At 43.5% G+C, this 21,743-nt stretch overlaps 54 non-coding genes across 54 annotated transcripts; all 54 read left to right on the forward strand.

The window, feature by feature from the left end:
• The first annotated feature begins 114 nt into the window (after nucleotides 1-114).
• On the forward strand, nucleotides 115-233 carry LOC116678637 (5S ribosomal RNA). Its single transcript, XR_004329346.1, has one exon. It is a non-coding gene; the product is annotated as a 5S ribosomal RNA (ribosomal RNA).
• A 284-nt stretch (nucleotides 234-517) lies between these two features.
• On the forward strand, nucleotides 518-636 carry LOC116678639 (5S ribosomal RNA). The gene has a single exon (XR_004329347.1). It is a non-coding gene; the product is annotated as a 5S ribosomal RNA (ribosomal RNA).
• Nucleotides 637-921: 285 nt separating this feature from the next.
• Nucleotides 922-1,040, forward strand: LOC116678640 (5S ribosomal RNA). Its single transcript, XR_004329348.1, has one exon. It is a non-coding gene; the product is annotated as a 5S ribosomal RNA (ribosomal RNA).
• Nucleotides 1,041-1,325: 285 nt separating this feature from the next.
• LOC116678641 (5S ribosomal RNA) lies at nucleotides 1,326-1,444 on the forward strand. The gene has a single exon (XR_004329349.1). It is a non-coding gene; the product is annotated as a 5S ribosomal RNA (ribosomal RNA).
• A 286-nt stretch (nucleotides 1,445-1,730) lies between these two features.
• LOC116678642 (5S ribosomal RNA) lies at nucleotides 1,731-1,849 on the forward strand. The gene has a single exon (XR_004329350.1). It is a non-coding gene; the product is annotated as a 5S ribosomal RNA (ribosomal RNA).
• A 285-nt stretch (nucleotides 1,850-2,134) lies between these two features.
• Nucleotides 2,135-2,253, forward strand: LOC116678643 (5S ribosomal RNA). The gene has a single exon (XR_004329351.1). It is a non-coding gene; the product is annotated as a 5S ribosomal RNA (ribosomal RNA).
• A 285-nt stretch (nucleotides 2,254-2,538) lies between these two features.
• Nucleotides 2,539-2,657, forward strand: LOC116678644 (5S ribosomal RNA). The gene has a single exon (XR_004329352.1). It is a non-coding gene; the product is annotated as a 5S ribosomal RNA (ribosomal RNA).
• A 285-nt stretch (nucleotides 2,658-2,942) lies between these two features.
• On the forward strand, nucleotides 2,943-3,061 carry LOC116678645 (5S ribosomal RNA). Its single transcript, XR_004329353.1, has one exon. It is a non-coding gene; the product is annotated as a 5S ribosomal RNA (ribosomal RNA).
• Nucleotides 3,062-3,348: 287 nt separating this feature from the next.
• LOC116678646 (5S ribosomal RNA) lies at nucleotides 3,349-3,467 on the forward strand. The gene has a single exon (XR_004329354.1). It is a non-coding gene; the product is annotated as a 5S ribosomal RNA (ribosomal RNA).
• Nucleotides 3,468-3,753: 286 nt separating this feature from the next.
• LOC116678648 (5S ribosomal RNA) lies at nucleotides 3,754-3,872 on the forward strand. The gene has a single exon (XR_004329356.1). It is a non-coding gene; the product is annotated as a 5S ribosomal RNA (ribosomal RNA).
• Nucleotides 3,873-4,158: 286 nt separating this feature from the next.
• LOC116678649 (5S ribosomal RNA) lies at nucleotides 4,159-4,277 on the forward strand. Its single transcript, XR_004329357.1, has one exon. It is a non-coding gene; the product is annotated as a 5S ribosomal RNA (ribosomal RNA).
• Nucleotides 4,278-4,562: 285 nt separating this feature from the next.
• On the forward strand, nucleotides 4,563-4,681 carry LOC116678650 (5S ribosomal RNA). Its single transcript, XR_004329358.1, has one exon. It is a non-coding gene; the product is annotated as a 5S ribosomal RNA (ribosomal RNA).
• Nucleotides 4,682-4,965: 284 nt separating this feature from the next.
• LOC116678651 (5S ribosomal RNA) lies at nucleotides 4,966-5,084 on the forward strand. Its single transcript, XR_004329359.1, has one exon. It is a non-coding gene; the product is annotated as a 5S ribosomal RNA (ribosomal RNA).
• A 286-nt stretch (nucleotides 5,085-5,370) lies between these two features.
• LOC116678652 (5S ribosomal RNA) lies at nucleotides 5,371-5,489 on the forward strand. The gene has a single exon (XR_004329360.1). It is a non-coding gene; the product is annotated as a 5S ribosomal RNA (ribosomal RNA).
• Nucleotides 5,490-5,775: 286 nt separating this feature from the next.
• On the forward strand, nucleotides 5,776-5,894 carry LOC116678653 (5S ribosomal RNA). The gene has a single exon (XR_004329361.1). It is a non-coding gene; the product is annotated as a 5S ribosomal RNA (ribosomal RNA).
• A 286-nt stretch (nucleotides 5,895-6,180) lies between these two features.
• On the forward strand, nucleotides 6,181-6,299 carry LOC116678655 (5S ribosomal RNA). The gene has a single exon (XR_004329362.1). It is a non-coding gene; the product is annotated as a 5S ribosomal RNA (ribosomal RNA).
• A 286-nt stretch (nucleotides 6,300-6,585) lies between these two features.
• Nucleotides 6,586-6,704, forward strand: LOC116678656 (5S ribosomal RNA). The gene has a single exon (XR_004329363.1). It is a non-coding gene; the product is annotated as a 5S ribosomal RNA (ribosomal RNA).
• A 285-nt stretch (nucleotides 6,705-6,989) lies between these two features.
• On the forward strand, nucleotides 6,990-7,108 carry LOC116678657 (5S ribosomal RNA). The gene has a single exon (XR_004329364.1). It is a non-coding gene; the product is annotated as a 5S ribosomal RNA (ribosomal RNA).
• Nucleotides 7,109-7,394: 286 nt separating this feature from the next.
• Nucleotides 7,395-7,513, forward strand: LOC116678658 (5S ribosomal RNA). Its single transcript, XR_004329365.1, has one exon. It is a non-coding gene; the product is annotated as a 5S ribosomal RNA (ribosomal RNA).
• Nucleotides 7,514-7,797: 284 nt separating this feature from the next.
• Nucleotides 7,798-7,916, forward strand: LOC116678660 (5S ribosomal RNA). Its single transcript, XR_004329367.1, has one exon. It is a non-coding gene; the product is annotated as a 5S ribosomal RNA (ribosomal RNA).
• A 286-nt stretch (nucleotides 7,917-8,202) lies between these two features.
• Nucleotides 8,203-8,321, forward strand: LOC116678661 (5S ribosomal RNA). The gene has a single exon (XR_004329368.1). It is a non-coding gene; the product is annotated as a 5S ribosomal RNA (ribosomal RNA).
• A 286-nt stretch (nucleotides 8,322-8,607) lies between these two features.
• On the forward strand, nucleotides 8,608-8,726 carry LOC116678662 (5S ribosomal RNA). The gene has a single exon (XR_004329369.1). It is a non-coding gene; the product is annotated as a 5S ribosomal RNA (ribosomal RNA).
• A 285-nt stretch (nucleotides 8,727-9,011) lies between these two features.
• On the forward strand, nucleotides 9,012-9,130 carry LOC116678663 (5S ribosomal RNA). Its single transcript, XR_004329370.1, has one exon. It is a non-coding gene; the product is annotated as a 5S ribosomal RNA (ribosomal RNA).
• A 285-nt stretch (nucleotides 9,131-9,415) lies between these two features.
• On the forward strand, nucleotides 9,416-9,534 carry LOC116678664 (5S ribosomal RNA). The gene has a single exon (XR_004329371.1). It is a non-coding gene; the product is annotated as a 5S ribosomal RNA (ribosomal RNA).
• Nucleotides 9,535-9,819: 285 nt separating this feature from the next.
• On the forward strand, nucleotides 9,820-9,938 carry LOC116678519 (5S ribosomal RNA). Its single transcript, XR_004329262.1, has one exon. It is a non-coding gene; the product is annotated as a 5S ribosomal RNA (ribosomal RNA).
• Nucleotides 9,939-10,224: 286 nt separating this feature from the next.
• On the forward strand, nucleotides 10,225-10,343 carry LOC116678520 (5S ribosomal RNA). The gene has a single exon (XR_004329263.1). It is a non-coding gene; the product is annotated as a 5S ribosomal RNA (ribosomal RNA).
• A 285-nt stretch (nucleotides 10,344-10,628) lies between these two features.
• LOC116678521 (5S ribosomal RNA) lies at nucleotides 10,629-10,747 on the forward strand. The gene has a single exon (XR_004329264.1). It is a non-coding gene; the product is annotated as a 5S ribosomal RNA (ribosomal RNA).
• A 285-nt stretch (nucleotides 10,748-11,032) lies between these two features.
• On the forward strand, nucleotides 11,033-11,151 carry LOC116678522 (5S ribosomal RNA). The gene has a single exon (XR_004329265.1). It is a non-coding gene; the product is annotated as a 5S ribosomal RNA (ribosomal RNA).
• A 286-nt stretch (nucleotides 11,152-11,437) lies between these two features.
• LOC116678523 (5S ribosomal RNA) lies at nucleotides 11,438-11,556 on the forward strand. The gene has a single exon (XR_004329266.1). It is a non-coding gene; the product is annotated as a 5S ribosomal RNA (ribosomal RNA).
• A 284-nt stretch (nucleotides 11,557-11,840) lies between these two features.
• Nucleotides 11,841-11,959, forward strand: LOC116678525 (5S ribosomal RNA). Its single transcript, XR_004329268.1, has one exon. It is a non-coding gene; the product is annotated as a 5S ribosomal RNA (ribosomal RNA).
• A 285-nt stretch (nucleotides 11,960-12,244) lies between these two features.
• Nucleotides 12,245-12,363, forward strand: LOC116678526 (5S ribosomal RNA). The gene has a single exon (XR_004329269.1). It is a non-coding gene; the product is annotated as a 5S ribosomal RNA (ribosomal RNA).
• A 286-nt stretch (nucleotides 12,364-12,649) lies between these two features.
• On the forward strand, nucleotides 12,650-12,768 carry LOC116678527 (5S ribosomal RNA). Its single transcript, XR_004329270.1, has one exon. It is a non-coding gene; the product is annotated as a 5S ribosomal RNA (ribosomal RNA).
• A 286-nt stretch (nucleotides 12,769-13,054) lies between these two features.
• On the forward strand, nucleotides 13,055-13,173 carry LOC116678528 (5S ribosomal RNA). Its single transcript, XR_004329271.1, has one exon. It is a non-coding gene; the product is annotated as a 5S ribosomal RNA (ribosomal RNA).
• A 284-nt stretch (nucleotides 13,174-13,457) lies between these two features.
• LOC116678529 (5S ribosomal RNA) lies at nucleotides 13,458-13,576 on the forward strand. The gene has a single exon (XR_004329272.1). It is a non-coding gene; the product is annotated as a 5S ribosomal RNA (ribosomal RNA).
• Nucleotides 13,577-13,861: 285 nt separating this feature from the next.
• LOC116678530 (5S ribosomal RNA) lies at nucleotides 13,862-13,980 on the forward strand. The gene has a single exon (XR_004329273.1). It is a non-coding gene; the product is annotated as a 5S ribosomal RNA (ribosomal RNA).
• A 286-nt stretch (nucleotides 13,981-14,266) lies between these two features.
• On the forward strand, nucleotides 14,267-14,385 carry LOC116678531 (5S ribosomal RNA). The gene has a single exon (XR_004329274.1). It is a non-coding gene; the product is annotated as a 5S ribosomal RNA (ribosomal RNA).
• A 284-nt stretch (nucleotides 14,386-14,669) lies between these two features.
• LOC116678532 (5S ribosomal RNA) lies at nucleotides 14,670-14,788 on the forward strand. Its single transcript, XR_004329275.1, has one exon. It is a non-coding gene; the product is annotated as a 5S ribosomal RNA (ribosomal RNA).
• Nucleotides 14,789-15,074: 286 nt separating this feature from the next.
• Nucleotides 15,075-15,193, forward strand: LOC116678533 (5S ribosomal RNA). The gene has a single exon (XR_004329276.1). It is a non-coding gene; the product is annotated as a 5S ribosomal RNA (ribosomal RNA).
• Nucleotides 15,194-15,479: 286 nt separating this feature from the next.
• LOC116678534 (5S ribosomal RNA) lies at nucleotides 15,480-15,598 on the forward strand. Its single transcript, XR_004329277.1, has one exon. It is a non-coding gene; the product is annotated as a 5S ribosomal RNA (ribosomal RNA).
• A 284-nt stretch (nucleotides 15,599-15,882) lies between these two features.
• On the forward strand, nucleotides 15,883-16,001 carry LOC116678536 (5S ribosomal RNA). Its single transcript, XR_004329279.1, has one exon. It is a non-coding gene; the product is annotated as a 5S ribosomal RNA (ribosomal RNA).
• A 285-nt stretch (nucleotides 16,002-16,286) lies between these two features.
• Nucleotides 16,287-16,405, forward strand: LOC116678537 (5S ribosomal RNA). The gene has a single exon (XR_004329280.1). It is a non-coding gene; the product is annotated as a 5S ribosomal RNA (ribosomal RNA).
• Nucleotides 16,406-16,690: 285 nt separating this feature from the next.
• On the forward strand, nucleotides 16,691-16,809 carry LOC116678539 (5S ribosomal RNA). Its single transcript, XR_004329281.1, has one exon. It is a non-coding gene; the product is annotated as a 5S ribosomal RNA (ribosomal RNA).
• A 286-nt stretch (nucleotides 16,810-17,095) lies between these two features.
• Nucleotides 17,096-17,214, forward strand: LOC116678540 (5S ribosomal RNA). Its single transcript, XR_004329282.1, has one exon. It is a non-coding gene; the product is annotated as a 5S ribosomal RNA (ribosomal RNA).
• A 286-nt stretch (nucleotides 17,215-17,500) lies between these two features.
• On the forward strand, nucleotides 17,501-17,619 carry LOC116678541 (5S ribosomal RNA). Its single transcript, XR_004329283.1, has one exon. It is a non-coding gene; the product is annotated as a 5S ribosomal RNA (ribosomal RNA).
• Nucleotides 17,620-17,904: 285 nt separating this feature from the next.
• Nucleotides 17,905-18,023, forward strand: LOC116678542 (5S ribosomal RNA). Its single transcript, XR_004329284.1, has one exon. It is a non-coding gene; the product is annotated as a 5S ribosomal RNA (ribosomal RNA).
• Nucleotides 18,024-18,309: 286 nt separating this feature from the next.
• LOC116678543 (5S ribosomal RNA) lies at nucleotides 18,310-18,428 on the forward strand. Its single transcript, XR_004329285.1, has one exon. It is a non-coding gene; the product is annotated as a 5S ribosomal RNA (ribosomal RNA).
• Nucleotides 18,429-18,715: 287 nt separating this feature from the next.
• On the forward strand, nucleotides 18,716-18,834 carry LOC116678544 (5S ribosomal RNA). The gene has a single exon (XR_004329286.1). It is a non-coding gene; the product is annotated as a 5S ribosomal RNA (ribosomal RNA).
• A 287-nt stretch (nucleotides 18,835-19,121) lies between these two features.
• On the forward strand, nucleotides 19,122-19,240 carry LOC116678545 (5S ribosomal RNA). Its single transcript, XR_004329287.1, has one exon. It is a non-coding gene; the product is annotated as a 5S ribosomal RNA (ribosomal RNA).
• Nucleotides 19,241-19,525: 285 nt separating this feature from the next.
• Nucleotides 19,526-19,644, forward strand: LOC116678546 (5S ribosomal RNA). Its single transcript, XR_004329288.1, has one exon. It is a non-coding gene; the product is annotated as a 5S ribosomal RNA (ribosomal RNA).
• A 285-nt stretch (nucleotides 19,645-19,929) lies between these two features.
• Nucleotides 19,930-20,048, forward strand: LOC116678548 (5S ribosomal RNA). The gene has a single exon (XR_004329290.1). It is a non-coding gene; the product is annotated as a 5S ribosomal RNA (ribosomal RNA).
• Nucleotides 20,049-20,334: 286 nt separating this feature from the next.
• On the forward strand, nucleotides 20,335-20,453 carry LOC116678549 (5S ribosomal RNA). Its single transcript, XR_004329291.1, has one exon. It is a non-coding gene; the product is annotated as a 5S ribosomal RNA (ribosomal RNA).
• A 285-nt stretch (nucleotides 20,454-20,738) lies between these two features.
• Nucleotides 20,739-20,857, forward strand: LOC116678550 (5S ribosomal RNA). The gene has a single exon (XR_004329292.1). It is a non-coding gene; the product is annotated as a 5S ribosomal RNA (ribosomal RNA).
• Nucleotides 20,858-21,142: 285 nt separating this feature from the next.
• Nucleotides 21,143-21,261, forward strand: LOC116678551 (5S ribosomal RNA). Its single transcript, XR_004329293.1, has one exon. It is a non-coding gene; the product is annotated as a 5S ribosomal RNA (ribosomal RNA).
• A 286-nt stretch (nucleotides 21,262-21,547) lies between these two features.
• Nucleotides 21,548-21,666, forward strand: LOC116678552 (5S ribosomal RNA). Its single transcript, XR_004329294.1, has one exon. It is a non-coding gene; the product is annotated as a 5S ribosomal RNA (ribosomal RNA).
• The last annotated feature ends 77 nt before the right edge of the window (nucleotides 21,667-21,743 follow it).

Consider the following 21,743-nt stretch of genomic DNA (forward strand, 5'->3'; position numbering starts at 1 on the left):
CAGCATAAATAAATAATAAGTTCTGGAAGACAACAAGTCCACCAAGTCTAAGTAAGGTATGAGAACCTTCAGGTCTTCACATCTAGAAATAGCTGGATTTCGCCCTGTATGGTTGCTTACGGCCACACCACCCTGAAAGTGCCCGCTCTCGTCTGATCTCGGAAGCCAAGCAGGGTTGGGCCGGCTTAGTACTTGGATGGGAGACCGCCTGGGAATACCTGGTGCTGTAAGCTTTTTAGTTAGCCTAAGGCGCTGTGGCTTCTTTGCTGGACGTAGAGCAAACAAGGAAACTGTATAAGGACGTAACTTTTTTTTTTGAAGCACCATTCTTCTTTAGAATTAAATAAACAATCTCAGTGTTCAACATTTCAAGTAAGAGTTCAAAATACTTGCAGTTTGACCACAGCATAAATAAATAATAAGTTCTGGAAGACAACAAGTCCACCAAGTCTAAGTAAGGTATGAGAACCTTCAGGTCTTCACATCTAGAAATAGCTGGATTTCGCCCTGTATGGTTGCTTACGGCCACACCACCCTGAAAGTGCCCGCTCTCGTCTGATCTCGGAAGCCAAGCAGGGTTGGGCCGGCTTAGTACTTGGATGGGAGACCGCCTGGGAATACCTGGTGCTGTAAGCTTTTTAGTTAGCCTAAGGCGCTGTGGCTTCTTTGCTGGACGTAGAGCAAACAAGGAAACTGTATAGAGGACGTAACTTTTTTTTTTGAAGCACCATTCTTCTTTAGAATTAAATAAACAATCTCAGTGTTCAACATTTCAAGTAAGAGTTCAAAATACTTGCAGTTTGACCACAGCATAAATAAATAATAAGTTCTGGAAGACAACAAGTCCACCAAGTCTAAGTAAGGTAAGAGAACCTTCAGGTCTTCACATCTAGAAATAGCTGGATTTCGCCCTGTATGGTTGCTTACGGCCACACCACCCTGAAAGTGCCCGCTCTCGTCTGATCTCGGAAGCCAAGCAGGGTTGGGCCGGCTTAGTACTTGGATGGGAGACCGCCTGGGAATACCTGGTGCTGTAAGCTTTTTAGTTAGCCTAAGGCGCTGTGGCTTCTTTGCTGGACGTAGAGCAAACAAGGAAACTGTATAAGGACGTAACTTTTTTTTTTGAAGCACCATTCTTCTTTAGAATTAAAATAAACAATCTCAGTGTTCAACATTTCAAGTAAGAGTTCAAAATACTTGCAGTTTGACCACAGCATAAATAAATAATAAGTTCTGGAAGACAACAAGTCCACCAAGTCTAAGTAAGGTAAGAGAACCTTCAGGTCTTCACATCTAGAAATAGCTGGATTTCGCCCTGTATGGTTGCTTACGGCCACACCACCCTGAAAGTGCCCGCTCTCGTCTGATCTCGGAAGCCAAGCAGGGTTGGGCCGGCTTAGTACTTGGATGGGAGACCGCCTGGGAATACCTGGTGCTGTAAGCTTTTTAGTTAGCCTAAGGCGCTGTGGCTTCTTTGCTGGACGTAGAGCAAACAAGGAAACTGTATAGAGGACGTAACTTTTTTTTTTGAAGCACCATTCTTCTTTAGAATTAAAATAAACAATCTCAGTGTTCAACATTTCAAGTAAGAGTTCAAAATACTTGCAGTTTGACCACAGCATAAATAAATAATAAGTTCTGGAAGACAACAAGTCCACCAAGTCTAAGTAAGGTAAGAGAACCTTCAGGTCTTCACATCTAGAAATAGCTGGATTTCGCCCTGTATGGTTGCTTACGGCCACACCACCCTGAAAGTGCCCGCTCTCGTCTGATCTCGGAAGCCAAGCAGGGTTGGGCCGGCTTAGTACTTGGATGGGAGACCGCCTGGGAATACCTGGTGCTGTAAGCTTTTTAGTTAGCCTAAGGCGCTGTGGCTTCTTTGCTGGACGTAGAGCAAACAAGGAAACTGTATAAAGGACGTAACTTTTTTTTTTGAAGCACCATTCTTCTTTAGAATTAAATAAACAATCTCAGTGTTCAACATTTCAAGTAAGAGTTCAAAATACTTGCAGTTTGACCACAGCATAAATAAATAATAAGTTCTGGAAGACAACAAGTCCACCAAGTCTAAGTAAGGTATGAGAACCTTCAGGTCTTCACATCTAGAAATAGCTGGATTTCGCCCTGTATGGTTGCTTACGGCCACACCACCCTGAAAGTGCCCGCTCTCGTCTGATCTCGGAAGCCAAGCAGGGTTGGGCCGGCTTAGTACTTGGATGGGAGACCGCCTGGGAATACCTGGTGCTGTAAGCTTTTTAGTTAGCCTAAGGCGCTGTGGCTTCTTTGCTGGACGTAGAGCAAACAAGGAAACTGTATAAAGGACGTAACTTTTTTTTTTGAAGCACCATTCTTCTTTAGAATTAAAATAAACAACTCAGTGTTCAACATTTCAAGTAAGAGTTCAAAATACTTGCAGTTTGACCACAGCATAAATAAATAATAAGTTCTGGAAGACAACAAGTCCACCAAGTCTAAGTAAGGTATGAGAACCTTCAGGTCTTCACATCTAGAAATAGCTGGATTTCGCCCTGTATGGTTGCTTACGGCCACACCACCCTGAAAGTGCCCGCTCTCGTCTGATCTCGGAAGCCAAGCAGGGTTGGGCCGGCTTAGTACTTGGATGGGAGACCGCCTGGGAATACCTGGTGCTGTAAGCTTTTTAGTTAGCCTAAGGCGCTGTGGCTTCTTTGCTGGACGTAGAGCAAACAAGGAAACTGTATAAAGGACGTAACTTTTTTTTTTGAAGCACCATTCTTCTTTAGAATTAAAATAAACAACTCAGTGTTCAACATTTCAAGTAAGAGTTCAAAATACTTGCAGTTTGACCACAGCATAAATAAATAATAAGTTCTGGAAGACAACAAGTCCACCAAGTCTAAGTAAGGTAAGAGAACCTTCAGGTCTTCACATCTAGAAATAGCTGGATTTCGCCCTGTATGGTTGCTTACGGCCACACCACCCTGAAAGTGCCCGCTCTCGTCTGATCTCGGAAGCCAAGCAGGGTTGGGCCGGCTTAGTACTTGGATGGGAGACCGCCTGGGAATACCTGGTGCTGTAAGCTTTTTAGTTAGCCTAAGGCGCTGTGGCTTCTTTGCTGGACGTAGAGCAAACAAGGAAACTGTATAAAGGACGTAACTTTTTTTTTTTGAAGCACCATTCTTCTTTAGAATTAAAATAAACGAACTCAGTGTTCAACATTTCAAGTAAGAGTTCAAAATACTTGCAGTTTGACCACAGCATAAATAAATAATAAGTTCTGGAAGACAACAAGTCCACCAAGTCTAAGTAAGGTATGAGAACCTTCAGGTCTTCACATCTAGAAATAGCTGGATTTCGCCCTGTATGGTTGCTTACGGCCACACCACCCTGAAAGTGCCCGCTCTCGTCTGATCTCGGAAGCCAAGCAGGGTTGGGCCGGCTTAGTACTTGGATGGGAGACCGCCTGGGAATACCTGGTGCTGTAAGCTTTTTAGTTAGCCTAAGGCGCTGTGGCTTCTTTGCTGGACGTAGAGCAAACAAGGAAACTGTATAGAGGACGTAACTTTTTTTTTTGAAGCACCATTCTTCTTTAGAATTAAAATAAACAATCTCAGTGTTCAACATTTCAAGTAAGAGTTCAAAATACTTGCAGTTTGACCACAGCATAAATAAATAATAAGTTCTGGAAGACAACAAGTCCACCAAGTCTAAGTAAGGTATGAGAACCTTCAGGTCTTCACATCTAGAAATAGCTGGATTTCGCCCTGTATGGTTGCTTACGGCCACACCACCCTGAAAGTGCCCGCTCTCGTCTGATCTCGGAAGCCAAGCAGGGTTGGGCCGGCTTAGTACTTGGATGGGAGACCGCCTGGGAATACCTGGTGCTGTAAGCTTTTTAGTTAGCCTAAGGCGCTGTGGCTTCTTTGCTGGACGTAGAGCAAACAAGGAAACTGTATAAAGGACGTAACTTTTTTTTTTGAAGCACCATTCTTCTTTAGAATTAAAATAAACAATCTCAGTGTTCAACATTTCAAGTAAGAGTTCAAAATACTTGCAGTTTGACCACAGCATAAATAAATAATAAGTTCTGGAAGACAACAAGTCCACCAAGTCTAAGTAAGGTATGAGAACCTTCAGGTCTTCACATCTAGAAATAGCTGGATTTCGCCCTGTATGGTTGCTTACGGCCACACCACCCTGAAAGTGCCCGCTCTCGTCTGATCTCGGAAGCCAAGCAGGGTTGGGCCGGCTTAGTACTTGGATGGGAGACCGCCTGGGAATACCTGGTGCTGTAAGCTTTTTAGTTAGCCTAAGGCGCTGTGGCTTCTTTGCTGGACGTAGAGCAAACAAGGAAACTGTATAGAGGACGTAACTTTTTTTTTTGAAGCACCATTCTTCTTTAGAATTAAATAAACAATCTCAGTGTTCAACATTTCAAGTAAGAGTTCAAAATACTTGCAGTTTGACCACAGCATAAATAAATAATAAGTTCTGGAAGACAACAAGTCCACCAAGTCTAAGTAAGGTAAGAGAACCTTCAGGTCTTCACATCTAGAAATAGCTGGATTTCGCCCTGTATGGTTGCTTACGGCCACACCACCCTGAAAGTGCCCGCTCTCGTCTGATCTCGGAAGCCAAGCAGGGTTGGGCCGGCTTAGTACTTGGATGGGAGACCGCCTGGGAATACCTGGTGCTGTAAGCTTTTTAGTTAGCCTAAGGCGCTGTGGCTTCTTTGCTGGACGTAGAGCAAACAAGGAAACTGTATAAGGACGTAACTTTTTTTTTTGAAGCACCATTCTTCTTTAGAATTAAATAAACAATCTCAGTGTTCAACATTTCAAGTAAGAGTTCAAAATACTTGCAGTTTGACCACAGCATAAATAAATAATAAGTTCTGGAAGACAACAAGTCCACCAAGTCTAAGTAAGGTATGAGAACCTTCAGGTCTTCACATCTAGAAATAGCTGGATTTCGCCCTGTATGGTTGCTTACGGCCACACCACCCTGAAAGTGCCCGCTCTCGTCTGATCTCGGAAGCCAAGCAGGGTTGGGCCGGCTTAGTACTTGGATGGGAGACCGCCTGGGAATACCTGGTGCTGTAAGCTTTTTAGTTAGCCTAAGGCGCTGTGGCTTCTTTGCTGGACGTAGAGCAAACAAGGAAACTGTATAAAGGACGTAACTTTTTTTTTTGAAGCACCATTCTTCTTTAGAATTAAAATAAACAATCTCAGTGTTCAACATTTCAAGTAAGAGTTCAAAATACTTGCAGTTTGACCACAGCATAAATAAATAATAAGTTCTGGAAGACAACAAGTCCACCAAGTCTAAGTAAGGTAAGAGAACCTTCAGGTCTTCACATCTAGAAATAGCTGGATTTCGCCCTGTATGGTTGCTTACGGCCACACCACCCTGAAAGTGCCCGCTCTCGTCTGATCTCGGAAGCCAAGCAGGGTTGGGCCGGCTTAGTACTTGGATGGGAGACCGCCTGGGAATACCTGGTGCTGTAAGCTTTTTAGTTAGCCTAAGGCGCTGTGGCTTCTTTGCTGGACGTAGAGCAAACAAGGAAACTGTATAAAGGACGTAACTTTTTTTTTTGAAGCACCATTCTTCTTTAGAATTATAATAAACGAACTCAGTGTTCCACATTTCAAGTAAGAGTTCAAAATACTTGCAGTTTGACCACAGCATAAATAAATAATAAGTTCTGGAAGACAACAAGTCCACCAAGTCTAAGTAAGGTATGAGAACCTTCAGGTCTTCACATCTAGAAATAGCTGGATTTCGCCCTGTATGGTTGCTTACGGCCACACCACCCTGAAAGTGCCCGCTCTCGTCTGATCTCGGAAGCCAAGCAGGGTTGGGCCGGCTTAGTACTTGGATGGGAGACCGCCTGGGAATACCTGGTGCTGTAAGCTTTTTAGTTAGCCTAAGGCGCTGTGGCTTCTTTGCTGGACGTAGAGCAAACAAGGAAACTGTATAGAGGACGTAACTTTTTTTTTTGAAGCACCATTCTTCTTTAGAATTAAAATAAACAATCTCAGTGTTCAACATTTCAAGTAAGAGTTCAAAATACTTGCAGTTTGACCACAGCATAAATAAATAATAAGTTCTGGAAGACAACAAGTCCACCAAGTCTAAGTAAGGTATGAGAACCTTCAGGTCTTCACATCTAGAAATAGCTGGATTTCGCCCTGTATGGTTGCTTACGGCCACACCACCCTGAAAGTGCCCGCTCTCGTCTGATCTCGGAAGCCAAGCAGGGTTGGGCCGGCTTAGTACTTGGATGGGAGACCGCCTGGGAATACCTGGTGCTGTAAGCTTTTTAGTTAGCCTAAGGCGCTGTGGCTTCTTTGCTGGACGTAGAGCAAACAAGGAAACTGTATAGAGGACGTAACTTTTTTTTTTGAAGCACCATTCTTCTTTAGAATTAAAATAAACAATCTCAGTGTTCAACATTTCAAGTAAGAGTTCAAAATACTTGCAGTTTGACCACAGCATAAATAAATAATAAGTTCTGGAAGACAACAAGTCCACCAAGTCTAAGTAAGGTATGAGAACCTTCAGGTCTTCACATCTAGAAATAGCTGGATTTCGCCCTGTATGGTTGCTTACGGCCACACCACCCTGAAAGTGCCCGCTCTCGTCTGATCTCGGAAGCCAAGCAGGGTTGGGCCGGCTTAGTACTTGGATGGGAGACCGCCTGGGAATACCTGGTGCTGTAAGCTTTTTAGTTAGCCTAAGGCGCTGTGGCTTCTTTGCTGGACGTAGAGCAAACAAGGAAACTGTATAAGGACGTAACTTTTTTTTTTGAAGCACCATTCTTCTTTAGAATTAAAATAAACAATCTCAGTGTTCAACATTTCAAGTAAGAGTTCAAAATACTTGCAGTTTGACCACAGCATAAATAAATAATAAGTTCTGGAAGACAACAAGTCCACCAAGTCTAAGTAAGGTATGAGAACCTTCAGGTCTTCACATCTAGAAATAGCTGGATTTCGCCCTGTATGGTTGCTTACGGCCACACCACCCTGAAAGTGCCCGCTCTCGTCTGATCTCGGAAGCCAAGCAGGGTTGGGCCGGCTTAGTACTTGGATGGGAGACCGCCTGGGAATACCTGGTGCTGTAAGCTTTTTAGTTAGCCTAAGGCGCTGTGGCTTCTTTGCTGGACGTAGAGCAAACAAGGAAACTGTATAAAGGACGTAACTTTTTTTTTTGAAGCACCATTCTTCTTTAGAATTAAAATAAACAATCTCAGTGTTCAACATTTCAAGTAAGAGTTCAAAATACTTGCAGTTTGACCACAGCATAAATAAATAATAAGTTCTGGAAGACAACAAGTCCACCAAGTCTAAGTAAGGTATGAGAACCTTCAGGTCTTCACATCTAGAAATAGCTGGATTTCGCCCTGTATGGTTGCTTACGGCCACACCACCCTGAAAGTGCCCGCTCTCGTCTGATCTCGGAAGCCAAGCAGGGTTGGGCCGGCTTAGTACTTGGATGGGAGACCGCCTGGGAATACCTGGTGCTGTAAGCTTTTTAGTTAGCCTAAGGCGCTGTGGCTTCTTTGCTGGACGTAGAGCAAACAAGGAAACTGTATAAGGACGTAACTTTTTTTTTTGAAGCACCATTCTTCTTTAGAATTATAATAAACAACTCAGTGTTCCACATTTCAAGTAAGAGTTCAAAATACTTGCAGTTTGACCACAGCATAAATAAATAATAAGTTCTGGAAGACAACAAGTCCACCAAGTCTAAGTAAGGTATGAGAACCTTCAGGTCTTCACATCTAGAAATAGCTGGATTTCGCCCTGTATGGTTGCTTACGGCCACACCACCCTGAAAGTGCCCGCTCTCGTCTGATCTCGGAAGCCAAGCAGGGTTGGGCCGGCTTAGTACTTGGATGGGAGACCGCCTGGGAATACCTGGTGCTGTAAGCTTTTTAGTTAGCCTAAGGCGCTGTGGCTTCTTTGCTGGACGTAGAGCAAACAAGGAAACTGTATAGAGGACGTAACTTTTTTTTTTGAAGCACCATTCTTCTTTAGAATTAAAATAAACAATCTCAGTGTTCAACATTTCAAGTAAGAGTTCAAAATACTTGCAGTTTGACCACAGCATAAATAAATAATAAGTTCTGGAAGACAACAAGTCCACCAAGTCTAAGTAAGGTATGAGAACCTTCAGGTCTTCACATCTAGAAATAGCTGGATTTCGCCCTGTATGGTTGCTTACGGCCACACCACCCTGAAAGTGCCCGCTCTCGTCTGATCTCGGAAGCCAAGCAGGGTTGGGCCGGCTTAGTACTTGGATGGGAGACCGCCTGGGAATACCTGGTGCTGTAAGCTTTTTAGTTAGCCTAAGGCGCTGTGGCTTCTTTGCTGGACGTAGAGCAAACAAGGAAACTGTATAGAGGACGTAACTTTTTTTTTTGAAGCACCATTCTTCTTTAGAATTAAAATAAACAATCTCAGTGTTCAACATTTCAAGTAAGAGTTCAAAATACTTGCAGTTTGACCACAGCATAAATAAATAATAAGTTCTGGAAGACAACAAGTCCACCAAGTCTAAGTAAGGTATGAGAACCTTCAGGTCTTCACATCTAGAAATAGCTGGATTTCGCCCTGTATGGTTGCTTACGGCCACACCACCCTGAAAGTGCCCGCTCTCGTCTGATCTCGGAAGCCAAGCAGGGTTGGGCCGGCTTAGTACTTGGATGGGAGACCGCCTGGGAATACCTGGTGCTGTAAGCTTTTTAGTTAGCCTAAGGCGCTGTGGCTTCTTTGCTGGACGTAGAGCAAACAAGGAAACTGTATAGAGGACGTAACTTTTTTTTTTGAAGCACCATTCTTCTTTAGAATTAAAATAAACAACTCAGTGTTCAACATTTCAAGTAAGAGTTCAAAATACTTGCAGTTTGACCACAGCATAAATAAATAATAAGTTCTGGAAGACAACAAGTCCACCAAGTCTAAGTAAGGTATGAGAACCTTCAGGTCTTCACATCTAGAAATAGCTGGATTTCGCCCTGTATGGTTGCTTACGGCCACACCACCCTGAAAGTGCCCGCTCTCGTCTGATCTCGGAAGCCAAGCAGGGTTGGGCCGGCTTAGTACTTGGATGGGAGACCGCCTGGGAATACCTGGTGCTGTAAGCTTTTTAGTTAGCCTAAGGCGCTGTGGCTTCTTTGCTGGACGTAGAGCAAACAAGGAAACTGTATAGAGGACGTAACTTTTTTTTTTGAAGCACCATTCTTCTTTAGAATTAAAATAACAATCTCAGTGTTCAACATTTCAAGTAAGAGTTCAAAATACTTGCAGTTTGACCACAGCATAAATAAATAATAAGTTCTGGAAGACAACAAGTCCACCAAGTCTAAGTAAGGTATGAGAACCTTCAGGTCTTCACATCTAGAAATAGCTGGATTTCGCCCTGTATGGTTGCTTACGGCCACACCACCCTGAAAGTGCCCGCTCTCGTCTGATCTCGGAAGCCAAGCAGGGTTGGGCCGGCTTAGTACTTGGATGGGAGACCGCCTGGGAATACCTGGTGCTGTAAGCTTTTTAGTTAGCCTAAGGCGCTGTGGCTTCTTTGCTGGACGTAGAGCAAACAAGGAAACTGTATAAAGGACGTAACTTTTTTTTTTGAAGCACCATTCTTCTTTAGAATTATAATAAACAACTCAGTGTTCAACATTTCAAGTAAGAGTTCAAAATACTTGCAGTTTGACCACAGCATAAATAAATAATAAGTTCTGGAAGACAACAAGTCCACCAAGTCTAAGTAAGGTATGAGAACCTTCAGGTCTTCACATCTAGAAATAGCTGGATTTCGCCCTGTATGGTTGCTTACGGCCACACCACCCTGAAAGTGCCCGCTCTCGTCTGATCTCGGAAGCCAAGCAGGGTTGGGCCGGCTTAGTACTTGGATGGGAGACCGCCTGGGAATACCTGGTGCTGTAAGCTTTTTAGTTAGCCTAAGGCGCTGTGGCTTCTTTGCTGGACGTAGAGCAAACAAGGAAACTGTATAAAGGACGTAACTTTTTTTTTTGAAGCACCATTCTTCTTTAGAATTAAAATAAACAATCTCAGTGTTCAACATTTCAAGTAAGAGTTCAAAATACTTGCAGTTTGACCACAGCATAAATAAATAATAAGTTCTGGAAGACAACAAGTCCACCAAGTCTAAGTAAGGTATGAGAACCTTCAGGTCTTCACATCTAGAAATAGCTGGATTTCGCCCTGTATGGTTGCTTACGGCCACACCACCCTGAAAGTGCCCGCTCTCGTCTGATCTCGGAAGCCAAGCAGGGTTGGGCCGGCTTAGTACTTGGATGGGAGACCGCCTGGGAATACCTGGTGCTGTAAGCTTTTTAGTTAGCCTAAGGCGCTGTGGCTTCTTTGCTGGACGTAGAGCAAACAAGGAAACTGTATAAGGACGTAACTTTTTTTTTTGAAGCACCATTCTTCTTTAGAATTAAAATAAACAATCTCAGTGTTCAACATTTCAAGTAAGAGTTCAAAATACTTGCAGTTTGACCACAGCATAAATAAATAATAAGTTCTGGAAGACAACAAGTCCACCAAGTCTAAGTAAGGTATGAGAACCTTCAGGTCTTCACATCTAGAAATAGCTGGATTTCGCCCTGTATGGTTGCTTACGGCCACACCACCCTGAAAGTGCCCGCTCTCGTCTGATCTCGGAAGCCAAGCAGGGTTGGGCCGGCTTAGTACTTGGATGGGAGACCGCCTGGGAATACCTGGTGCTGTAAGCTTTTTAGTTAGCCTAAGGCGCTGTGGCTTCTTTGCTGGACGTAGAGCAAACAAGGAAACTGTATAAGGACGTAACTTTTTTTTTTGAAGCACCATTCTTCTTTAGAATTAAAATAAACAATCTCAGTGTTCAACATTTCAAGTAAGAGTTCAAAATACTTGCAGTTTGACCACAGCATAAATAAATAATAAGTTCTGGAAGACAACAAGTCCACCAAGTCTAAGTAAGGTAAGAGAACCTTCAGGTCTTCACATCTAGAAATAGCTGGATTTCGCCCTGTATGGTTGCTTACGGCCACACCACCCTGAAAGTGCCCGCTCTCGTCTGATCTCGGAAGCCAAGCAGGGTTGGGCCGGCTTAGTACTTGGATGGGAGACCGCCTGGGAATACCTGGTGCTGTAAGCTTTTTAGTTAGCCTAAGGCGCTGTGGCTTCTTTGCTGGACGTAGAGCAAACAAGGAAACTGTATAGAGGACGTAACTTTTTTTTTTGAAGCACCATTCTTCTTTAGAATTAAAATAAACAATCTCAGTGTTCAACATTTCAAGTAAGAGTTCAAAATACTTGCAGTTTGACCACAGCATAAATAAATAATAAGTTCTGGAAGACAACAAGTCCACCAAGTCTAAGTAAGGTAAGAGAACCTTCAGGTCTTCACATCTAGAAATAGCTGGATTTCGCCCTGTATGGTTGCTTACGGCCACACCACCCTGAAAGTGCCCGCTCTCGTCTGATCTCGGAAGCCAAGCAGGGTTGGGCCGGCTTAGTACTTGGATGGGAGACCGCCTGGGAATACCTGGTGCTGTAAGCTTTTTAGTTAGCCTAAGGCGCTGTGGCTTCTTTGCTGGACGTAGAGCAAACAAGGAAACTGTATAAAGGACGTAACTTTTTTTTTTGAAGCACCATTCTTCTTTAGAATTAAATAAACAACTCAGTGTTCAACATTTCAAGTAAGAGTTCAAAATACTTGCAGTTTGACCACAGCATAAATAAATAATAAGTTCTGGAAGACAACAAGTCCACCAAGTCTAAGTAAGGTATGAGAACCTTCAGGTCTTCACATCTAGAAATAGCTGGATTTCGCCCTGTATGGTTGCTTACGGCCACACCACCCTGAAAGTGCCCGCTCTCGTCTGATCTCGGAAGCCAAGCAGGGTTGGGCCGGCTTAGTACTTGGATGGGAGACCGCCTGGGAATACCTGGTGCTGTAAGCTTTTTAGTTAGCCTAAGGCGCTGTGGCTTCTTTGCTGGACGTAGAGCAAACAAGGAAACTGTATAGAGGACGTAACTTTTTTTTTTGAAGCACCATTCTTCTTTAGAATTAAATAAACAATCTCAGTGTTCAACATTTCAAGTAAGAGTTCAAAATACTTGCAGTTTGACCACAGCATAAATAAATAATAAGTTCTGGAAGACAACAAGTCCACCAAGTCTAAGTAAGGTATGAGAACCTTCAGGTCTTCACATCTAGAAATAGCTGGATTTCGCCCTGTATGGTTGCTTACGGCCACACCACCCTGAAAGTGCCCGCTCTCGTCTGATCTCGGAAGCCAAGCAGGGTTGGGCCGGCTTAGTACTTGGATGGGAGACCGCCTGGGAATACCTGGTGCTGTAAGCTTTTTAGTTAGCCTAAGGCGCTGTGGCTTCTTTGCTGGACGTAGAGCAAACAAGGAAACTGTATAAAGGACGTAACTTTTTTTTTTGAAGCACCATTCTTCTTTAGAATTATAATAAACAATCTCAGTGTTCAACATTTCAAGTAAGAGTTCAAAATACTTGCAGTTTGACCACAGCATAAATAAATAATAAGTTCTGGAAGACAACAAGTCCACCAAGTCTAAGTAAGGTAAGAGAACCTTCAGGTCTTCACATCTAGAAATAGCTGGATTTCGCCCTGTATGGTTGCTTACGGCCACACCACCCTGAAAGTGCCCGCTCTCGTCTGATCTCGGAAGCCAAGCAGGGTTGGGCCGGCTTAGTACTTGGATGGGAGACCGCCTGGGAATACCTGGTGCTGTAAGCTTTTTAGTTAGCCTAAGGCGCTGTGGCTTCTTTGCTGGACGTAGAGCAAACAAGGAAACTGTATAAAGGACGTAACTTTTTTTTTTGAAGCACCATTCTTCTTTAGAATTAAAATAAACAATCTCAGTGTTCAACATTTCAAGTAAGAGTTCAAAATACTTGCAGTTTGACCACAGCATAAATAAATAATAAGTTCTGGAAGACAACAAGTCCACCAAGTCTAAGTAAGGTATGAGAACCTTCAGGTCTTCACATCTAGAAATAGCTGGATTTCGCCCTGTATGGTTGCTTACGGCCACACCACCCTGAAAGTGCCCGCTCTCGTCTGATCTCGGAAGCCAAGCAGGGTTGGGCCGGCTTAGTACTTGGATGGGAGACCGCCTGGGAATACCTGGTGCTGTAAGCTTTTTAGTTAGCCTAAGGCGCTGTGGCTTCTTTGCTGGACGTAGAGCAAACAAGGAAACTGTATAAGGACGTAACTTTTTTTTTTGAAGCACCATTCTTCTTTAGAATTAAATAAACAATCTCAGTGTTCAACATTTCAAGTAAGAGTTCAAAATACTTGCAGTTTGACCACAGCATAAATAAATAATAAGTTCTGGAAGACAACAAGTCCACCAAGTCTAAGTAAGGTATGAGAACCTTCAGGTCTTCACATCTAGAAATAGCTGGATTTCGCCCTGTATGGTTGCTTACGGCCACACCACCCTGAAAGTGCCCGCTCTCGTCTGATCTCGGAAGCCAAGCAGGGTTGGGCCGGCTTAGTACTTGGATGGGAGACCGCCTGGGAATACCTGGTGCTGTAAGCTTTTTAGTTAGCCTAAGGCGCTGTGGCTTCTTTGCTGGACGTAGAGCAAACAAGGAAACTGTATAAAGGACGTAACTTTTTTTTTTGAAGCACCATTCTTCTTTAGAATTAAATAAACAATCTCAGTGTTCAACATTTCAAGTAAGAGTTCAAAATACTTGCAGTTTGACCACAGCATAAATAAATAATAAGTTCTGGAAGACAACAAGTCCACCAAGTCTAAGTAAGGTATGAGAACCTTCAGGTCTTCACATCTAGAAATAGCTGGATTTCGCCCTGTATGGTTGCTTACGGCCACACCACCCTGAAAGTGCCCGCTCTCGTCTGATCTCGGAAGCCAAGCAGGGTTGGGCCGGCTTAGTACTTGGATGGGAGACCGCCTGGGAATACCTGGTGCTGTAAGCTTTTTAGTTAGCCTAAGGCGCTGTGGCTTCTTTGCTGGACGTAGAGCAAACAAGGAAACTGTATAGAGGACGTAACTTTTTTTTTTGAAGCACCATTCTTCTTTAGAATTAAAATAAACAATCTCAGTGTTCAACATTTCAAGTAAGAGTTCAAAATACTTGCAGTTTGACCACAGCATAAATAAATAATAAGTTCTGGAAGACAACAAGTCCACCAAGTCTAAGTAAGGTAAGAGAACCTTCAGGTCTTCACATCTAGAAATAGCTGGATTTCGCCCTGTATGGTTGCTTACGGCCACACCACCCTGAAAGTGCCCGCTCTCGTCTGATCTCGGAAGCCAAGCAGGGTTGGGCCGGCTTAGTACTTGGATGGGAGACCGCCTGGGAATACCTGGTGCTGTAAGCTTTTTAGTTAGCCTAAGGCGCTGTGGCTTCTTTGCTGGACGTAGAGCAAACAAGGAAACTGTATAAAGGACGTAACTTTTTTTTTTGAAGCACCATTCTTCTTTAGAATTAAATAAACAACTCAGTGTTCAACATTTCAAGTAAGAGTTCAAAATACTTGCAGTTTGACCACAGCATAAATAAATAATAAGTTCTGGAAGACAACAAGTCCACCAAGTCTAAGTAAGGTAAGAGAACCTTCAGGTCTTCACATCTAGAAATAGCTGGATTTCGCCCTGTATGGTTGCTTACGGCCACACCACCCTGAAAGTGCCCGCTCTCGTCTGATCTCGGAAGCCAAGCAGGGTTGGGCCGGCTTAGTACTTGGATGGGAGACCGCCTGGGAATACCTGGTGCTGTAAGCTTTTTAGTTAGCCTAAGGCGCTGTGGCTTCTTTGCTGGACGTAGAGCAAACAAGGAAACTGTATAGAGGACGTAACTTTTTTTTTTGAAGCACCATTCTTCTTTAGAATTAAAATAAACAATCTCAGTGTTCAACATTTCAAGTAAGAGTTCAAAATACTTGCAGTTTGACCACAGCATAAATAAATAATAAGTTCTGGAAGACAACAAGTCCACCAAGTCTAAGTAAGGTATGAGAACCTTCAGGTCTTCACATCTAGAAATAGCTGGATTTCGCCCTGTATGGTTGCTTACGGCCACACCACCCTGAAAGTGCCCGCTCTCGTCTGATCTCGGAAGCCAAGCAGGGTTGGGCCGGCTTAGTACTTGGATGGGAGACCGCCTGGGAATACCTGGTGCTGTAAGCTTTTTAGTTAGCCTAAGGCGCTGTGGCTTCTTTGCTGGACGTAGAGCAAACAAGGAAACTGTATAAAGGACGTAACTTTTTTTTTTGAAGCACCATTCTTCTTTAGAATTAAAATAAACAATCTCAGTGTTCAACATTTCAAGTAAGAGTTCAAAATACTTGCAGTTTGACCACAGCATAAATAAATAATAAGTTCTGGAAGACAACAAGTCCACCAAGTCTAAGTAAGGTATGAGAACCTTCAGGTCTTCACATCTAGAAATAGCTGGATTTCGCCCTGTATGGTTGCTTACGGCCACACCACCCTGAAAGTGCCCGCTCTCGTCTGATCTCGGAAGCCAAGCAGGGTTGGGCCGGCTTAGTACTTGGATGGGAGACCGCCTGGGAATACCTGGTGCTGTAAGCTTTTTAGTTAGCCTAAGGCGCTGTGGCTTCTTTGCTGGACGTAGAGCAAACAAGGAAACTGTATAGGACGTAACTTTTTTTTTTGAAGCACCATTCTTCTTTAGAATTAAAATAAACAATCTCAGTGTTCAACATTTCAAGTAAGAGTTCAAAATACTTGCAGTTTGACCACAGCATAAATAAATAATAAGTTCTGGAAGACAACAAGTCCACCAAGTCTAAGTAAGGTATGAGAACCTTCAGGTCTTCACATCTAGAAATAGCTGGATTTCGCCCTGTATGGTTGCTTACGGCCACACCACCCTGAAAGTGCCCGCTCTCGTCTGATCTCGGAAGCCAAGCAGGGTTGGGCCGGCTTAGTACTTGGATGGGAGACCGCCTGGGAATACCTGGTGCTGTAAGCTTTTTAGTTAGCCTAAGGCGCTGTGGCTTCTTTGCTGGACGTAGAGCAAACAAGGAAACTGTATAGAGGACGTAACTTTTTTTTTTGAAGCACCATTCTTCTTTAGAATTAAATAAACAATCTCAGTGTTCAACATTTCAAGTAAGAGTTCAAAATACTTGCAGTTTGACCACAGCATAAATAAATAATAAGTTCTGGAAGACAACAAGTCCACCAAGTCTAAGTAAGGTATGAGAACCTTCAGGTCTTCACATCTAGAAATAGCTGGATTTCGCCCTGTATGGTTGCTTACGGCCACACCACCCTGAAAGTGCCCGCTCTCGTCTGATCTCGGAAGCCAAGCAGGGTTGGGCCGGCTTAGTACTTGGATGGGAGACCGCCTGGGAATACCTGGTGCTGTAAGCTTTTTAGTTAGCCTAAGGCGCTGTGGCTTCTTTGCTGGACGTAGAGCAAACAAGGAAACTGTATAAAGGACGTAACTTTTTTTTTTGAAGCACCATTCTTCTTTAGAATTATAATAAACAACTCAGTGTTCAACATTTCAAGTAAGAGTTCAAAATACTTGCAGTTTGACCACAGCATAAATAAATAATAAGTTCTGGAAGACAACAAGTCCACCAAGTCTAAGTAAGGTATGAGAACCTTCAGGTCTTCACATCTAGAAATAGCTGGATTTCGCCCTGTATGGTTGCTTACGGCCACACCACCCTGAAAGTGCCCGCTCTCGTCTGATCTCGGAAGCCAAGCAGGGTTGGGCCGGCTTAGTACTTGGATGGGAGACCGCCTGGGAATACCTGGTGCTGTAAGCTTTTTAGTTAGCCTAAGGCGCTGTGGCTTCTTTGCTGGACGTAGAGCAAACAAGGAAACTGTATAAAGGACGTAACTTTTTTTTTTGAAGCACCATTCTTCTTTAGAATTAAAATAAACAATCTCAGTGTTCAACATTTCAAGTAAGAGTTCAAAATACTTGCAGTTTGACCACAGCATAAATAAATAATAAGTTCTGGAAGACAACAAGTCCACCAAGTCTAAGTAAGGTATGAGAACCTTCAGGTCTTCACATCTAGAAATAGCTGGATTTCGCCCTGTATGGTTGCTTACGGCCACACCACCCTGAAAGTGCCCGCTCTCGTCTGATCTCGGAAGCCAAGCAGGGTTGGGCCGGCTTAGTACTTGGATGGGAGACCGCCTGGGAATACCTGGTGCTGTAAGCTTTTTAGTTAGCCTAAGGCGCTGTGGCTTCTTTGCTGGACGTAGAGCAAACAAGGAAACTGTATAGAGGACGTAACTTTTTTTTTTGAAGCACCATTCTTCTTTAGAATTAAAATAAACAATCTCAGTGTTCAACATTTCAAGTAAGAGTTCAAAATACTTGCAGTTTGACCACAGCATAAATAAATAATAAGTTCTGGAAGACAACAAGTCCACCAAGTCTAAGTAAGGTATGAGAACCTTCAGGTCTTCACATCTAGAAATAGCTGGATTTCGCCCTGTATGGTTGCTTACGGCCACACCACCCTGAAAGTGCCCGCTCTCGTCTGATCTCGGAAGCCAAGCAGGGTTGGGCCGGCTTAGTACTTGGATGGGAGACCGCCTGGGAATACCTGGTGCTGTAAGCTTTTTAGTTAGCCTAAGGCGCTGTGGCTTCTTTGCTGGACGTAGAGCAAACAAGGAAACTGTATAAGGACGTAACTTTTTTTTTTGAAGCACCATTCTTCTTTAGAATTAAAATAAACAATCTCAGTGTTCAACATTTCAAGTAAGAGTTCAAAATACTTGCAGTTTGACCACAGCATAAATAAATAATAAGTTCTGGAAGACAACAAGTCCACCAAGTCTAAGTAAGGTATGAGAACCTTCAGGTCTTCACATCTAGAAATAGCTGGATTTCGCCCTGTATGGTTGCTTACGGCCACACCACCCTGAAAGTGCCCGCTCTCGTCTGATCTCGGAAGCCAAGCAGGGTTGGGCCGGCTTAGTACTTGGATGGGAGACCGCCTGGGAATACCTGGTGCTGTAAGCTTTTTAGTTAGCCTAAGGCGCTGTGGCTTCTTTGCTGGACGTAGAGCAAACAAGGAAACTGTATAGAGGACGTAACTTTTTTTTTTGAAGCACCATTCTTCTTTAGAATTAAAATAAACAATCTCAGTGTTCAACATTTCAAGTAAGAGTTCAAAATACTTGCAGTTTGACCACAGCATAAATAAATAATAAGTTCTGGAAGACAACAAGTCCACCAAGTCTAAGTAAGGTATGAGAACCTTCAGGTCTTCACATCTAGAAATAGCTGGATTTCGCCCTGTATGGTTGCTTACGGCCACACCACCCTGAAAGTGCCCGCTCTCGTCTGATCTCGGAAGCCAAGCAGGGTTGGGCCGGCTTAGTACTTGGATGGGAGACCGCCTGGGAATACCTGGTGCTGTAAGCTTTTTAGTTAGCCTAAGGCGCTGTGGCTTCTTTGCTGGACGTAGAGCAAACAAGGAAACTGTATAAAGGACGTAACTTTTTTTTTTTGAAGCACCATTCTTCTTTAGAATTATAATAAACGAACTCAGTGTTCAACATTTCAAGTAAGAGTTCAAAATACTTGCAGTTTGACCACAGCATAAATAAATAATAAGTTCTGGAAGACAACAAGTCCACCAAGTCTAAGTAAGGTATGAGAACCTTCAGGTCTTCACATCTAGAAATAGCTGGATTTCGCCCTGTATGGTTGCTTACGGCCACACCACCCTGAAAGTGCCCGCTCTCGTCTGATCTCGGAAGCCAAGCAGGGTTGGGCCGGCTTAGTACTTGGATGGGAGACCGCCTGGGAATACCTGGTGCTGTAAGCTTTTTAGTTAGCCTAAGGCGCTGTGGCTTCTTTGCTGGACGTAGAGCAAACAAGGAAACTGTATAAAGGACGTAACTTTTTTTTTTTGAAGCACCATTCTTCTTTAGAATTAAAATAAACAATCTCAGTGTTCAACATTTCAAGTAAGAGTTCAAAATACTTGCAGTTTGACCACAGCATAAATAAATAATAAGTTCTGGAAGACAACAAGTCCACCAAGTCTAAGTAAGGTATGAGAACCTTCAGGTCTTCACATCTAGAAATAGCTGGATTTCGCCCTGTATGGTTGCTTACGGCCACACCACCCTGAAAGTGCCCGCTCTCGTCTGATCTCGGAAGCCAAGCAGGGTTGGGCCGGCTTAGTACTTGGATGGGAGACCGCCTGGGAATACCTGGTGCTGTAAGCTTTTTAGTTAGCCTAAGGCGCTGTGGCTTCTTTGCTGGACGTAGAGCAAACAAGGAAACTGTATAAGGACGTAACTTTTTTTTTTGAAGCACCATTCTTCTTTAGAATTAAAATAAACAATCTCAGTGTTCAACATTTCAAGTAAGAGTTCAAAATACTTGCAGTTTGACCACAGCATAAATAAATAATAAGTTCTGGAAGACAACAAGTCCACCAAGTCTAAGTAAGGTATGAGAACCTTCAGGTCTTCACATCTAGAAATAGCTGGATTTCGCCCTGTATGGTTGCTTACGGCCACACCACCCTGAAAGTGCCCGCTCTCGTCTGATCTCGGAAGCCAAGCAGGGTTGGGCCGGCTTAGTACTTGGATGGGAGACCGCCTGGGAATACCTGGTGCTGTAAGCTTTTTAGTTAGCCTAAGGCGCTGTGGCTTCTTTGCTGGACGTAGAGCAAACAAGGAAACTGTATAGAGGACGTAACTTTTTTTTTTGAAGCACCATTCTTCTTTAGAATTAAATAAACAATCTCAGTGTTCAACATTTCAAGTAAGAGTTCAAAATACTTGCAGTTTGACCACAGCATAAATAAATAATAAGTTCTGGAAGACAACAAGTCCACCAAGTCTAAGTAAGGTATGAGAACCTTCAGGTCTTCACATCTAGAAATAGCTGGATTTCGCCCTGTATGGTTGCTTACGGCCACACCACCCTGAAAGTGCCCGCTCTCGTCTGATCTCGGAAGCCAAGCAGGGTTGGGCCGGCTTAGTACTTGGATGGGAGACCGCCTGGGAATACCTGGTGCTGTAAGCTTTTTAGTTAGCCTAAGGCGCTGTGGCTTCTTTGCTGGACGTAGAGCAAACAAGGAAACTGTATAGAGGACGTAACTTTTTTTTTTGAAGCACCATTCTTCTTTAGAATTAAAATAAACAATCTCAGTGTTCAACATTTCAAGTAAGAGTTCAAAATACTTGCAGTTTGACCACAGCATAAATAAATAATAAGTTCTGGAAGACAACAAGTCCACCAAGTCTAAGTAAGGTATGAGAACCTTCAGGTCTTCACATCTAGAAATAGCTGGATTTCGCCCTGTATGGTTGCTTACGGCCACACCACCCTGAAAGTGCCCGCTCTCGTCTGATCTCGGAAGCCAAGCAGGGTTGGGCCGGCTTAGTACTTGGATGGGAGACCGCCTGGGAATACCTGGTGCTGTAAGCTTTTTAGTTAGCCTAAGGCGCTGTGGCTTCTTTGCTGGACGTAGAGCAAACAAGGAAACTGTATAAAGGACGTAACTTTTTTTTTTGAAGCACCATTCTTCTTTAGAATTAAAATAAACAACTCAGTGTTCAACATTTCAAGTAAGAGTTCAAAATACTTGCAGTTTGACCACAGCATAAATAAATAATAAGTTCTGGAAGACAACAAGTCCACCAAGTCTAAGTAAGGTATGAGAACCTTCAGGTCTTCACATCTAGAAATAGCTGGATTTCGCCCTGTATGGTTGCTTACGGCCACACCACCCTGAAAGTGCCCGCTCTCGTCTGATCTCGGAAGCCAAGCAGGGTTGGGCCGGCTTAGTACTTGGATGGGAGACCGCCTGGGAATACCTGGTGCTGTAAGCTTTTTAGTTAGCCTAAGGCGCTGTGGCTTCTTTGCTGGACGTAGAGCAAACAAGGAAACTGTATAGAGGACGTAACTTTTTTTTTTGAAGCACCATTCTTCTTTAGAATTAAAATAAACAACTCAGTGTTCAACATTTCAAGTAAGAGTTCAAAATACTTGCAGTTTGACCACAGCATAAATAAATAATAAGTTCTGGAAGACAACAAGTCCACCAAGTCTAAGTAAGGTAAGAGAACCTTCAGGTCTTCACATCTAGAAATAGCTGGATTTCGCCCTGTATGGTTGCTTACGGCCACACCACCCTGAAAGTGCCCGCTCTCGTCTGATCTCGGAAGCCAAGCAGGGTTGGGCCGGCTTAGTACTTGGATGGGAGACCGCCTGGGAATACCTGGTGCTGTAAGCTTTTTAGTTAGCCTAAGGCGCTGTGGCTTCTTTGCTGGACGTAGAGCAAACAAGGAAACTGTATAGAGGACGTAACTTTTTTTTTTGAAGCACCATTCTTCTTTAGAATTAAAATAAACAATCTCAGTGTTCAACATTTCAAGTAAGAGTTCAAAATACTTGCAGTTTGACCACAGCATAAATAAATAATAAGTTCTGGAAGACAACAAGTCCACCAAGTCTAAGTAAGGTATGAGAACCTTCAGGTCTTCACATCTAGAAATAGCTGGATTTCGCCCTGTATGGTTGCTTACGGCCACACCACCCTGAAAGTGCCCGCTCTCGTCTGATCTCGGAAGCCAAGCAGGGTTGGGCCGGCTTAGTACTTGGATGGGAGACCGCCTGGGAATACCTGGTGCTGTAAGCTTTTTAGTTAGCCTAAGGCGCTGTGGCTTCTTTGCTGGACGTAGAGCAAACAAGGAAACTGTATAAGGACGTAACTTT

Source organism: Etheostoma spectabile, unplaced genomic scaffold (assembly GCF_008692095.1).
Source record: "Etheostoma spectabile isolate EspeVRDwgs_2016 unplaced genomic scaffold, UIUC_Espe_1.0 scaffold00007627, whole genome shotgun sequence".
Taxonomy (NCBI): domain Eukaryota; kingdom Metazoa; phylum Chordata; class Actinopteri; order Perciformes; family Percidae; genus Etheostoma; species Etheostoma spectabile.